General features: G+C 38.4%; 1 long non-coding RNA gene across 1 annotated transcript in view; it reads right to left on the bottom strand.

The window, feature by feature from the left end:
- Positions 1-5493: 5493 nt before the first annotated feature.
- The window catches only part of LOC125754021 (uncharacterized), a 71120-nt gene continuing 62629 nt past the window's right edge, over positions 5494-13984 (bottom strand). The window contains exon 4 of the long non-coding RNA XR_007407245.1: positions 5494-5681. This is a non-coding gene — a long non-coding RNA (uncharacterized LOC125754021). The remainder of the gene's footprint in view (positions 5682-13984) is intronic.

Here is a 13984-nt window from a genome sequence, read left to right as displayed (position 1 = left end):
AGAGAACTTCGCCCACCCTCCTCATCAAGATTCATCAAGAACTTTTTGAGCCCTATTTGTCATGCTTTAAGCTAAACCCTTTTTTGCCCAAATTTGTCATGCTCTAAGCTAAACCCGTCTCCATAATAATTTCACGTAACGAACAGCAAACAGTGGCAATTTTCATTTTAGCGAAAAATGTGGAGTCTTAAGACTCAAGTGACTTGCCAAAGATCTCACAGCAGAGCCTCCCTGTATTTGAAAAGAGAGGAAAGGAAAGGAAAGGAAAGGAAAGGAAAGGAAAGGAAAGGAAAGGAAAGGAAAGGAAAGGAAAGGAAAGGAAAGGAAAGGAAAGGAAAGGAAAGGAAAGGAAAGGAAAGGAAAGGAAAGGAAAGGAAAGGAAAGGAAAGGAAAGGAAAGGAAAGGAAAGGAAAGGAAGAAAGAAAGAAAAGAAAGAAAGAAAAGAGTTGTGTATTATCACAAAATGTTTTTCCCACTTGCTGCCATACCCCCTACCACCTATATACAAACCTTCAATTTAGATTTTTGGGCAAGAGTGCCTGTGCTGAGCAGGATAATGGTTTCCTGAAGTTGTCCACTTCCCAATCCCTGGTAACTGTGAATATGTTAAATTATGTGGCCAAAGGGAATTAGGGTTACATAGTGGAATTAGAGTTGCAAATCAACTGAAAGAAGCTGTGGTCTATGTACACAGTGGAATATTCCTCAACCATTAGAAACGACAAATACCCACCATTTGCTCCAAGGTGGATGGAACTGGAGGGTATGATGCTGAGTGAAGTAAGTCAATCGGAGAAGGACAAACATTATATGGTCTCATTCATTTGGGGAATTCAAAAAATAGTGAAAGGGAATAAAGGGGAAAGGAGAAAAAATGAGTGGGAAATATCAGAAAGGGAGACAGAACATGAAAGACTCCTAACTCTGGGAAACGAACTAGGGGTGGTGGAAGGGGAGGAGGGCGGGGGGTGGGGGTGACTGGGTGACGGGCACTGAGGTGGGCATTTGACGGGATGAGCACTGGGTGTTATTCTATATGCTGGCAAATTGAACACCAATAAAAAATAAATTTATAAAAAAAAAAAATAGGGAGCTAGTCTAGATTCTCCAGGTGGGCCTAATTTGTCACAGGGCTCCTTGAATGTCCAAACAGGAGGCAGTGATATGGTGTGAGAAGAGCTCAACTAGCCTTGTGGCTTTGAAGATGGAAGAAGGCGGCCAGGAGCCTAGGAATGCAGAGGTTTCTAGAAGACAAGAAAAGGCAAGGAAATAGCAAGGAAATGGACTCTTCCCTATGGCCTCCAAAAGCAATACAGCCTTGCAGAAAATATCTTGATTTTAGCCCAATGAGACCACCATGCAGAATTCTGACCTAGAGAACTATAAACTAATAAATTTGTGTTGTTTTAAGTCACCAAGTTTGTGGTAATATGTTACAACACCAATAAGAAACTAATACAGTGCTGTTTTCATCGCTTTCTGTGATGGTAGAAGTAATAGGTTTACCTAAAGCTAGATACTTGCCTTGTGCAAAGGTAAGTATCACCCACATTGGGGGAGATGCACAGCATTCTCAAGCAGCTAAATGTTATATGTACTGCAGATTATAAGACACAGTCCTAGCTCTACTCGGGTGAGTTAAACAAAATGGGCCCAAGAAAAGGAGGAGATTAATTAACCAGAGAGTTCTGAAGTTGTAATTAATCAGAGTTCTGGTGGTAAGAGCCACAGTTCAGAGAGACTGAGATAATTAAGAAGAACTCCCTGGAGGAGGAGGAACTAGCATTGACCCCTGAAGGAAGAAGGAAGGAAACTCATTTTGACCAGTAGAAGATACCAGATGATAAAAAAAAAAAAAAGAAAAAACATGTTCAGAAGGCCATTAATGCCAGAAGAATAATTATAAACTTTTCCCCTTTTAAGACATTTTTTTTCTCAAGGTATGTCCTCAAGGTCAATAGTATTATTCAGAAGAAGAATTGGGTGGCTGAATAAATTGAGAAGAATTACACAGTTCTCTCCGCCTTAGAAGTTCCCTTAGCACACTGGCATTTTAAAGTCTAGATATTTCACTCTTAAGAAATCTTTCTTTACCTGTGTTAATCACAGCATTTCCCAGATTCACCAGACCACAGAACTCTTTTCCCATGGAACACTTGATAGCATCCCTCTGAACTCTTTGGGGGATCCATAAAGGATTTTCAGGCAGAGGGATGACTGAAGTCAACCTGGTCTTAGGAAAAGTAAGTTGGAAAAAAAAAAAAAAAGTAAGTTGGCTGTGGACTGCAGGATTGGGGTAAAGAAAAACTGGAGGTGTATCAGTTAGAAGGCCATTGCAATGAACTAGGTACAAAGTAATAGAAATGGAAGACAGCTATGGGCATAGAGGAGAAAGAAAAATGAAAGGCTGTTATGTAAAAAAATGGTAAATGGATTCCATGGACAAAGAAGAGAGTAAGGGTTTTCTTGGGTTTTTTTTGGAGGAGGGGCAGTAATTGCTTAATATGTCTTTTTTAATCTCTCAAGAAATAAAAGAGTTTAATGTAAATGACTTAAATAATACAGAAATAGAGTAAATCCTTGTTTAAGGATTCCATTTTTAAGTATCTCCACACCCAATGTGGGGCTCAAACTTACAACCCCCGAATCAAGAGTCACATGCTCTGCCAACTGAGCCAGCAAGGTCCCCCCAAAGCATGGAGTACATCTTGAAGGTCCTCCTCTACTTCAATTCCTCCTCCAATCTCAGAGATAACTGCTACATTTTCTTTTTAATATACAGGAAATCAGGTTATGTGTATTGTTTTTCATCTTGAGAAATCTTTCCACATCAGTTTTGACTCATTTGCTACATAAAGTTTTTCTTAGCAAGAATATACTACAGTTGGTACAACCATTCCCATTCTCTTAACTGGTGAAATGGCAAATATTGAAGGTTCACTACATTAAAACCTATTTCTAAGCCATTTCTTTCTTGCCCACTTCCCCTAGAGGCTAAAAAGCCAAATAGTCACTTTCCCAGCTACACTGCAATATTTTATATACTAGGATAAAAATATACTAGCATTATTTTTAATTTTTGCCCATCTGGTTTGCTCAATAATTTCCACTTCCTGATAATCAGTTAGTGGAAGTATTTTTTCCTATGTAAGTTAGCCACTCATCTTTATTCTGTAGATTTCCTGTCAATATCCTTCTCGACTTTTTTTGTTATTGTTGGATTATCTTTTCATATCAATGTGGAGGATCTCTTTATATATTTTACCAATTAATCCTTTGCCTGTTACATATCATACAAATATTTTAAAATTTTTAATTTTATTAATGATGCTTTTTTCCGTGTTAGTTTTAAATTTTTATTTAATCAGATCTCTCTCAGTCATTTCTTTTATGGCTTCTGGGTGTTGCCTTTTGCATAAGAGGCTTCTCCACACCAAGATCATTCAAGATATTTTTTCTCCAAATGTTTTATAATTTTTTTCTCCATCCAGATTTTACTTATATTGAGGATGATATGACATTGGGATCTAAATTAATTCTTTCCAAAAGGATAGCCAGTTGTTTCAACGTCAATTATTTGAACAGTCCATCTTTTCCCACTGATTTAAAATGCCTAATTTATTATAAATGAGTTTCACATATATAGATGAGTCTGTTCTTGAATCTTCACACCAGACTTCTGGCAGCTACAGAGGAGCACTGCTCACATGCCCCTTCAGGAGAGAGCCTGTTTTGAGAAGTGTAGTTGGCTCACAATCTCTAGCTGCCACACCTCCAAGATCGACTACAATGTTCACACTGAAACTGTGCTCTCTCTGGACTGTTCCCAATGACTGAACATGGTGGGGGTACTAGAGCTGGACCAGTTCTATCCAAAATGAGACTCATCGAGTGGGCAGTCTGTAGAGCTCTCCATTGACCTGACTGAGATTTTCTTAGAATTGCACTATATATAGTCTGGGACACTTGAGTGGCTCAGTCAGTTAAGCATTTGACACTTGATTTCAGCTCAAGTCATGATCCCAGGATCATGAGATCTAGCCCCACTTTGGGCTCTGTGCTCAGTGGGGTCTGTTTGCGACGCGCTCCCCCTCCCTCTGCCCTCCCTCCCCCTCGTGCACACACGCTCTCTTTAAAATAAATAAATAAATCTTTTAAAAAATTGCATTAAAGTCTGAGGCTCAGGCAGCCCCGGTGGCCCAGTGGTTTAGCGCCAGCCTTCGGTCTGGGGTGTGATCCTGGGGTCCCAGAATTGAGTCCCACGTCGGGCTCCCTGCATGGGGCCTGCTTCTCCCTCTGCCTGTGTCTCTGCCTCTCTCTCCTTCTGTGTGTCGCTCATGAATAAATAAATAACATCTTAAAAAAAAAAAGTCTGAGGCTCTTCTTACCCAATCCTCCTTTCTTCCCTCTCTCCTTGCTTAGGTATTAGACCTAAATTGTTGTCTGAAGGCTGTACCTCTCTTGTCCTTCACAGGCATTTCTCCCAAATGAATCTCGTACACTTCTAATTCCAGAGGACCTGACCCTGATATAATCCCATTAGCCAAGTTTTCTATTCCTATTCCAATATCACACTGCTTTATGCTTTATTATAGTTCAATCGTCTATTTTGATGTCTCATATGTAGTACTAAATGCATAAATATTTGTATAGTGCTTAGAACAGTGTCTGACATCTAATTAGAACCACAGGTATTGGGCAGCTCAGGTGGCTCAGCGGTTTAGCGCCACCTTCAGCCCAGGGCGTGGTCTTGGAGGCCTGGGGTCAAGTCCCGCATTGGGCTCCCTGTATTCAAAAGGAGCCTGCTTCTCCCTCTGCCTGTGTCTCTGCCTCTCTCTCTCTCTGTGTGTCTCTCATAAATAAATAAATAAAATCTTAAAAGAAAATGTTATTTATTTAAAAAAAAAAAGAACCACATGTATTTGATAAATAAAAATAAATATAGCAATTCCTTCTCACTGTTTTTTTTTTTTTTTTTTTTTGTCTTTCTAAACTTTGACTCCTTTTAGGGACTTTGTTTTTCAGATGAACCTTAAACTTCTTATATTCCAAAAGGATTCATATTGGAGTTTTGATTAGGATTTCATTACTAATCATTAAAAATATTTTTTTTAGAAATGAAATACAGAGTTTGGACAAGATGTACAAAAATATGAGATTCTGCTTATGAAAATACAAAAAGGAGTCAAAGATCAGAAGTTTAATATCTATTGGAAGAATGATTAATAGAAGGGAAGGGTGCCTAGGTGGCTCAGTCAGCTAAGCATCTGACTCTTGATTTTGGCTCAGGTCATGATCTCAGGGTCGTGGGAGGAGAATCTGATTGCGATTTTCTCTCTTTCAAATAAACTAATCTTTTTTTATAATAGGAGAAGGGAGGGGGATTTAAAAAAAGCAAAATGTTGACTTTAGTTTCAGGCATATCCAATTTAAACAGCTGGTAGGAAAACCAAAAGGAAATATCCAGTAAGAAGCATAGAAATATAGGTTTGGAAAGGTCTTTAATGAAAGAAGCAAGATCTGGAATTTATCCCATCCTCCACTGCCTGGGAGGCAACTGTACATGATTGTTGAAAACAAAGTGGGGACTGATTGGTCTGTATGTAAACTCTGGCTCAGCCATCCACTTGCTGTATCACCTTTAATGATTTATCTAATCTTGTTGAAGCTCAGTTCCTTATCTGCAAAATGAGGACAAACATTAAAGTTGAAATAATGTATATATACCTCTTAGCACCATGCCTGGCACATTGTAAATGTTCAGTTAGTGAACTATGTCTCAACAGGGGCCAATTTTGCCCCTGGGGAATTTGATAATGTCTGGGGAGGTTTTTAATGTACATTTGAGAGACCCTACTGGCATCTAGGGGGTGAAGACCAGTAATGCTGTTAAACAGTCTACAATAAGGTCAGCCTGGGGTGGCTCAGCGGTTTAGCGCCGCATTCAGCCCAGGGTGTGATCCTGGAGTCCCGGGACAGCTCCCCCACAACAACGAATTATCTGGTCCAAAATATCAGTAGTGCCAAAGTTTGAGAACCATGCAATAATAGTAAAGACTTGCCAGAGGCCAGGTAGGGCCTATGGTGGGGAAAAACCTTGCTCATTTTTGAGAAGCTGAAAAAATCCCACCCCCCACTTCCCCACCCCCGCAAGGCCTTAGCAAGAGTGCCTGGGACAGACATACTTGCCTTCAGTATCTCAAAGCAGAGCTCAGGGATCTACCAGCCTGACACAAACTACTTCCATATGTGATTCTTATTTCTTAAGTAAACAGACCTCAGTGTCCTATTTTTTGATCCAAAAGGATTTTTACAGTGTCATTCACTTATAACTACTAAACCCTACATATCAGTTTCATGCTCCTTTTATAATACTAGGCTTATTTCACAATATGATTTTTTTGAGAAAAGTTAAACAGACTTTATGAGGTGGTGACATTTGTTTCTGTGCTTTTTGCCTTTTTAATTGAGTATATTGTAAGGTAACAAATCAAGATAAGGAAATTCTCAACTTCTGTTATCTTATTACAGTCACTAGAGCAGCAAATAGTCTTTAAAATAGTAAAATATACATGTGTAAATATATTTAAATTATGCATGTTTAAAATAAATGTATGATATAGTTTATTATTTATACCAAAATTCTAGGTAGCTCAATCAAATTTTTTCCATATCAGAAATCTGGATCAGAATAACTTATTTTATTATAACGCTTTACTCTTCACATATTCTTAGTCTTCTAGGTTCAGTACTCATAGATCACAAGTCATAGCACAATCATTTTTCAAAAATTAGAAAGAAGGACACAATCAACAGGGTAAAAAGATAACCCACAGAATGGAAAAAATACTTACAAATCATATATCTGGTAAGTGATTCATATCACCAGAACATATAAAGAACAACTACAATAACAAAACAACAGCAACCAAAAAAAAAAAAAACCCCACCCAATTCAAAAATGGGCAAAGGGGGACGCCTGAATGGCTCAGTGGTTGAGTGCCTGTCTACAGCCCAGGGCGTGATCCTGGGGTCCCGTGATCAAATCCCATATCGGGCTCCCTACATGAAGCCTGCTTCTCTGTCTGTGTCCCTGCCTCTCTTTCTGTGTGTCTCTCATAAATAAAATCTTTTAAAAACATGGGCAAAGGGCTTCAATAGACATTTCCCCAAAGAAGATATACAAATGGCCACTAAGCACATGAAAAGATGCTCAACATCATTACTCATTAGGGAAATGCAAATCAAAACCATATGAGATACCACTTTTCACTCACTATCATAACTATTATTAAAAAACAAAACAAGTGTTGGCAAGGATGTGAAAAAAATGTACCTTGTACAATGCTAGTGAGAATGTAAAATGGTACAGCCACTGTGTTAAAGAGTTTGGTGGTTCTGTAAAAAGTTAAACAATTACTGTATGGTACAATAAATCTACTCCTAGGTATATATCCAAAAAAAAAGTGAAAGCACAGACTCAAACATAAATGTACACTAACATTCATAGCATTATTCACAACAGTCAAAAGATACAAATAACATGAATTCCATCAACAAATGAATGGATAAACAAAATGTGGTATGTACTAACAATGTCATGTTAGTTAGTCTTTAAAAAGGAGCAAAATTCTGATACATGCTACAACATGGGTGACTCCTGAATACATTATGCTGAGTAAAATAAGCCAGGTATAAAAAGACAAATATCATATGATTCTACTTATATGAGGTACCCAGAATGAGTAAATTCTTAGAAAGTCGAAAGGACCAGGGAACTATTGTTTGGAGGTACTGAAGTTCTGTTTGGGATGATGAAAAAGTTCTGGAAACAGACAGTGGTAATGGTTGTGCAATAATCATTGATGTACTTAATGCCACTGACCAACTTAAAATGGTTAAGATGGTAAATTTTATGTATATATTTTAACACAAAAAAACTAAAAGGAACTGGATTTCAGTTTTTAAAAATGGATAAAAACAGGAAACAGAAGGTCAGGGTGAAAGGGCAGATAGTGGCACAAGACTGGAACAGGCTACTGTGAGTTCCTCAGGTTTGCCAGGATCCCTGTCATTCTGGGGCTCTTTGCCTCTTTCCTGACAACCTCCCAGAATTCCTGTAGGTTGGTTGGTTTTTTAGATCAAAGTTAACTTGTTCATCCACATCCACACCTAGCCCAGAAATGATAACCACTATGGCCTCTGAAATTCCACCATTACAGTCATTTCTTTGGATGAGTACCAGTTAGCAGCTGTCTTCCTTTCCCACACTCTTACCCTGTGCCTCTATGTGTGGTTGTGTGTTTACTACCACCTCCTAGAAGAGTGAATTGGCTTTGGCACCGTGGAACTCTATCAAGTCGATGCGATCCCCCATGGGGTAAGAGCTACACTCATTCAAAAGAGAAAAAAATACCTAGTTGACCACCAGAGTCTCATTTTTGTTCCCCAATCATTTGGTGGGGGGGGGGGGGGGGAGGGCTAGATCTTTTAGTAATTTAAAAATAGAAATACTACAATATGGAGCAGCTGGGTGGCTCAGTGGTTGAGTGTCTGCCTTTGTCTCAGGTCGTGATCCCAGGGTCCTGGGATCCAGTCTAGCATCAGGCTCCTCACAGGGAGTCTGCTTCTCCCTCTGCCTATGTCTCTGCCTCTCTCTCTCTGTCTCTCATAAATAAATAAGTAAATAAACTCTTAAAACAAACAAACAAACAAAACCCCACAATACTAAATTGGTCATGGTGAGCAAAAATAAATAAATAAATAAATAAATAAATAAATAAATAAATAAATAAATAAAAGTGACACTTTTAGATGTAGAGCCAAAGCTTTAAACAAAGGAATAATCACTGTATGACCCAGTCAATCCACTCCTAAGTATTTATCTGAAAGACATGAAAGTATATATCCATACAAAATCCTATATGAATGTTTATATTTATTTGTAATAGCATGAAATTGTGAATAGCCCAAATGTCCATCAAAAGGTGAATGGATAAAAAAAAAAAAAGGTGAATGGATAAGCAAATCTTGGTGCATCTACACAATGGAATACTACTTAGTAATACGAGGTACATACGACAAAGTAGATGAATCTCAAAATAATCAAGTTGAGTGAAAGAAGCCAAAGGACAAAAAGTACGTATTGTATGATTCCATTTATATAAAATTCCCAAACATGCAAACTGACCTAACATGAAAGAAAACAGATGAGTAGTCTAAAGACAAGAGTGGAGGGGGCGTTATTTAAAAGGTATGAGGACATTTGTGGGGATGAAGGATACGTTTGTTGTCTTGGTATGATGATAGTTTCACAGGTGTGTGTGTATATATATATATATAATTTCACACTTTAAATGCAGCTTGTCTTTTTTTAAAAAGAGAGAGGGAGAGAGAAACCACAAAAAGACAAAAGGTCCTCCCTTATCTTTAGTATTATTGAATACAAGGCTGGAATGCACAAATGCAAAACAAAAACACCATTGCTGCTCTTGCACGCAAGCACACACACACAAACACACTTATCGCTTGCTAAGTCACCCAAGTGTTTCCTTTACAATATGTCTAAATAGTGTCCCTTTCCATTCCCATAGACACTGGTCTGGTCTAAGCCCTCTTTCTGAACCATTATGCTACAACCTAGCCTTACCCCCAATCCAACATGGGCTGCCAGAATAATCTTGACAAAGGATAACTCCAACCATATGACCCCAATTATCCAGAGCCCATCACTGGAAAAATCCAAATATGTACACCCATAACTGAAAAACCAAAGGTTATAAAAGAAAACGTCAGGGGGCGTCTGGGTGGCTCAGTAGGTTAAGTGTTCGCCTTAGGCTGGGGTCATGATCCCAGGGTCCTTGAATGGAGCCCCTGGCTCCTCGGAAAGCCTGCTTCTCCCTCTCCCTCTGCTGCTCCCCCTGTTTGTGCTCTGTCAAATAAATAAATAAAATCTTAAAAAGTTAAACGTTAGAAGTGCTTAGCCCCTAGAGAGCAAGATCATGGCTGATTTTTTTTTCTTTTGCTTATCTGTTTTCTCTATTTTGCAGTAGTTTTTAAAATAAAAACATCTCTCAAATATTCTTGCTTAAGATTATTCTTGCAAAAAAGAATGAATACTCATTGTAAAATATTAAAATGATACAAACAATATCGAAGTACAGTAAAGTTGGAAAAGGCAGTTTGTTTTCTCCTGGTCACCAACATTGTGGATGTCTCCCCAACATCCACCCCACCCCTCCCATCCAGGAAGCAGCCAGGCACTTTGGTGGGATTATCTCCACTTACAGTTCCAGGAGTGGCTTTTGCAGTTCTCAACCTTGACAACCAGACCGTGATATTGCAATAAACATTTCATAATGCTCCTTTACCATCCTGACTTATTAAATCAATAGATCATATGTTATGATATAACTTATGATATAATGCTATACTGTAATATAAAGGAGAGATAATAAGAAAATAATTCCTTGTAACATGATATGTATTTCAACATGTAAATGCTTGGGCACAATAATAAAAGAAGACATATGAGGTAGTTAGATGCTTGCACCTAATGGCAGAGTCACCATTCATTCAACAAATAGTTTTTGAGCACTATATATTGAGCACTGTCCTAAGTTTACTGAAGATACAGACAGAAATCCCTACCTCATGAAATTTACATTCTAACAGGGTGATGGGATACAGACAACAAACAACATGATATAAGTAAGTTAGTTATTACATTAGAAGTTAATAAGTATTTTTTGGGGAAAAAAACGAAACCAGAGTTCAGAGCAGTAGGGAAGTGGATAGTAGGTTGCAATTTAAAATAGAGTGGTCAGAGCACCTGGGTGGCTCAGTCAGTTAAGTGTCTACCTTTGGCAGGGTCCTGGGATCAAGCCCCATGTAGGGCTCCTTGCTCAGCGGAAAGTCTGCTTCTCCTCCTGCCCTCCTTCACCCCTGCTCTCTCACACTCGCACTGTCTATCTCAAATAAATAAATAAAATCCTTTAAAAAAGATAAAAGAGTGGTCAAGGCAGGTCTCACTAGAGAGCCACACTGGGGCAAAGATTTGAAGGAGGTAAGGGAATGAATCATGCAGCTATTTAGGGCGAAAGTATCCAGGTAGAGGGAATAGACCATGCAAAAGCCCTAAGGCAGAAACTTATCTGGTGTATGTGCTTTAAGTGGCCAGTGAGGCGGATTGGGGTTAGTAATAGAAGAAAAAGCAGAAGCGGGCGATGAGCCACAGAGGTAACAGAGCCAGATCTCAAAGGGTTTCATAGAACATTGTAAGGCTTGTACTCTCAGTAAAATGGTGCAATATTAGATGATTTGGAGCAGAGGAGTGATGTGATCTGATCTACATTTTAAAAAGAAAAATCTGGCTGCTCTGTTGAGAATAGATTGTACCGTGGAAGCAGAGGGACCAGTTGGGAGACTGTTACAAGAATTCAGGCGAGAAATGAAAGCAAGAGCTACAAATGCATACTAATATTCAGTACCGTATTTCATAGAATCTAAGATGTCATTGATCATAGAATACATCCCAATTTCAGGGATAAAATATGCAGTGTGAATTGCATTATGCAGTGTGAACTGGTAACTCAAATACTATAAATGGTGTTGGTTGTTGAAAACATGATTTTCTGAAGTAGTGAACGACTCTTGGTAAAGTTCCAAATGAAACAAAAGTACTATTTTCTCTCACTTTACCCATAATTCTCACATCTTGAAGTTCGGTGTATATTAAGACCATGCAAAAAATAGTTCATGTTTATATACATGATGCAGTTAGGGTCTACTAGGTTCAGATTATAAACAGGATTTTTTTTCAATGTACATTAATGTCAAGTAGGACATTACAAGTCAAGCAAGATGTGGGAAAATTCTGAATTGTATTGGATTGTCCCATACATTATCAGAAGCTAGTATCTCTGGCCTACATTCTCTAAATTTCCGATCATTATAACAACCAAAATTACTCCTTAAGTTTACAAATAGGTCCCTAGAATGTGATGCCAGCATAGTGCATGATTCAAGAACAGGCAGCTGCCCAGGATTGTGACAAGTGACAGAAGCCCACAGGCCTGCATGTGCCAGCAACCCTCCCACCACCAGGGGGAGCCAGCCTTGGGATGCGGCCTTTATCTTTTCAAAAAATGAAATTATTTTTTTTAATTGTGGTACAAAATACATAAAATTTACCATCTTAACCACTTTTAAAGATCTTTTGTTTATTTGAGAGAGAGCGCACATGTGTGTGAGCAGGGAGTGGAGTTTGGGGGGTCAGGGAGAGAGGAAGAGAGAGAAAATCCTCAAGCAGAGGCCAAACTGAGCCCAGAGCCCAAAGCCAGGCTAGATCCCAGGATGGTGAGATCATGAGCTGAGCTGAAACCGAGACTCAGATGCTTAACCAACTGAGCCACCCAGGCACCCCCCATCTTAACCATTTTAAAGTGTACATTAACATTTTTGTGCAACCAATCTTCAGAACTCTTTTCATCTTGCAAAAAGAAACTCTATACCCATAAAACCACAACTCCCCATTCCCCACTCCCTACAGGTCCTTGGCAACTACCATTCTACTTCTACGTTTATGAGTTTGGCCACTCTAAGTACCTCATATAAATGCAATCATACAGTATTTGTTCTGTTGTGTCTGGCTTACTTCACTTAACATAATGTTCTCAAGAAGCTTTTGCCTTTGAAGGCAAAAGACAAGACAGGAAAGCTAGCAGCTGAATGACATTGTTGAACCTTTTTATCAAACCTTCAATAAAGCTCGATTTATGGCTGGACATTTTTGTAATTTGGCCAACATATTCCACTTATTATTTAGGCATACTTGTATCTAATTTTCTATATTTTATATTTCTATACTTTGTCTAATTTTCTTTAATGTACAAATAAAGATGTGTATTTTATGTTGACATAAGTGAAGTTCTATAATACTGTTAAACAACCTAATTTTTTCATGGGCATCTTTCACTGTTAATAAATGTAGATCTAGCTTCAATTCTTTTAGAGCTCAGTTGTATGGATGAACCAGGGTTTGTTTAATGAATCTGCTATTGACAAACATTTAGGATCGTCTGAGTGTTTTGATACTGTAAACATGCTGTACTGAACATCCTTCTGCACATTTCCTATGAATACATTCCTAGAAGAAATATCTTCCCAATGGCTGTATTAATTTCTATTCCCAATAATAATTTATGGAAGTTCCTGATTCTCTATAGTCTTAAAAATATGGAGTATTTTCAATCATTTTCATCTTTACTAATGTAACATATAAAAATAATATTTAACTTTTATGTAATGAGGAGTTCCCTTTTGCAAGTAAAGAATTTTTAAATTTTTGGGCAGCCTGGGTGGCTCAGCTGTTTAGCACCGCCTTCAGCCCAGGGCCTGGTCCTGGAGACCCAGGATCAAGTGCCACGTCAGCCTCCCTGCATAGAGCCTGTGTCTCTGCCTCTCTCTCTCTCTCTCTCTCTCTCTCTCTGCCTCTCATGAATAAATAAATAAAATCTTAAAAAAAGAATTTTAAAATTTTTAACTGGCCATGATACTCTACATAGAAAACCCAAAAGACTCCACCCTAAGATTGCTAGAACTCATACAGCAATTTGGCAGGGTGGCAGGATACAAAATCAATGCCCAGAAGTCAGTGGCATTTCTATACACTAACAATGAGACTGAAGAAGGAGAAATTAAGGAGTCAATCCCATTTACAATTGCACCCAAAAGCATAAGATACCTAGGAATAAACCTAACCAAAGAGGTAAAGGATCTATACCCTAAAAACTATAGAACACTTCTGAAAGAAATTGAGGAAGACACAAAGAGATGGAAAAATATTCCATGCTCATGGATTGGAAGAATTAATATAGTGAAAATGTCAATGTTACCCAGGGCAATTTATACGTTCAATGCAATCCCTATCAAAATACCATGGACTTTCTTCAGAGAGTTGGAACAAATTATTTTAAGATTTGTT

Source organism: Canis lupus, chromosome 30 (assembly GCF_003254725.2).
Source record: "Canis lupus dingo isolate Sandy chromosome 30, ASM325472v2, whole genome shotgun sequence".
NCBI classification, from domain to species: Eukaryota; Metazoa; Chordata; class Mammalia; order Carnivora; family Canidae; genus Canis; species Canis lupus.
The sequence above is the reverse complement of the archived record's forward strand: the minus strand, read 5'-3'. Positions and strand labels throughout refer to the sequence as shown.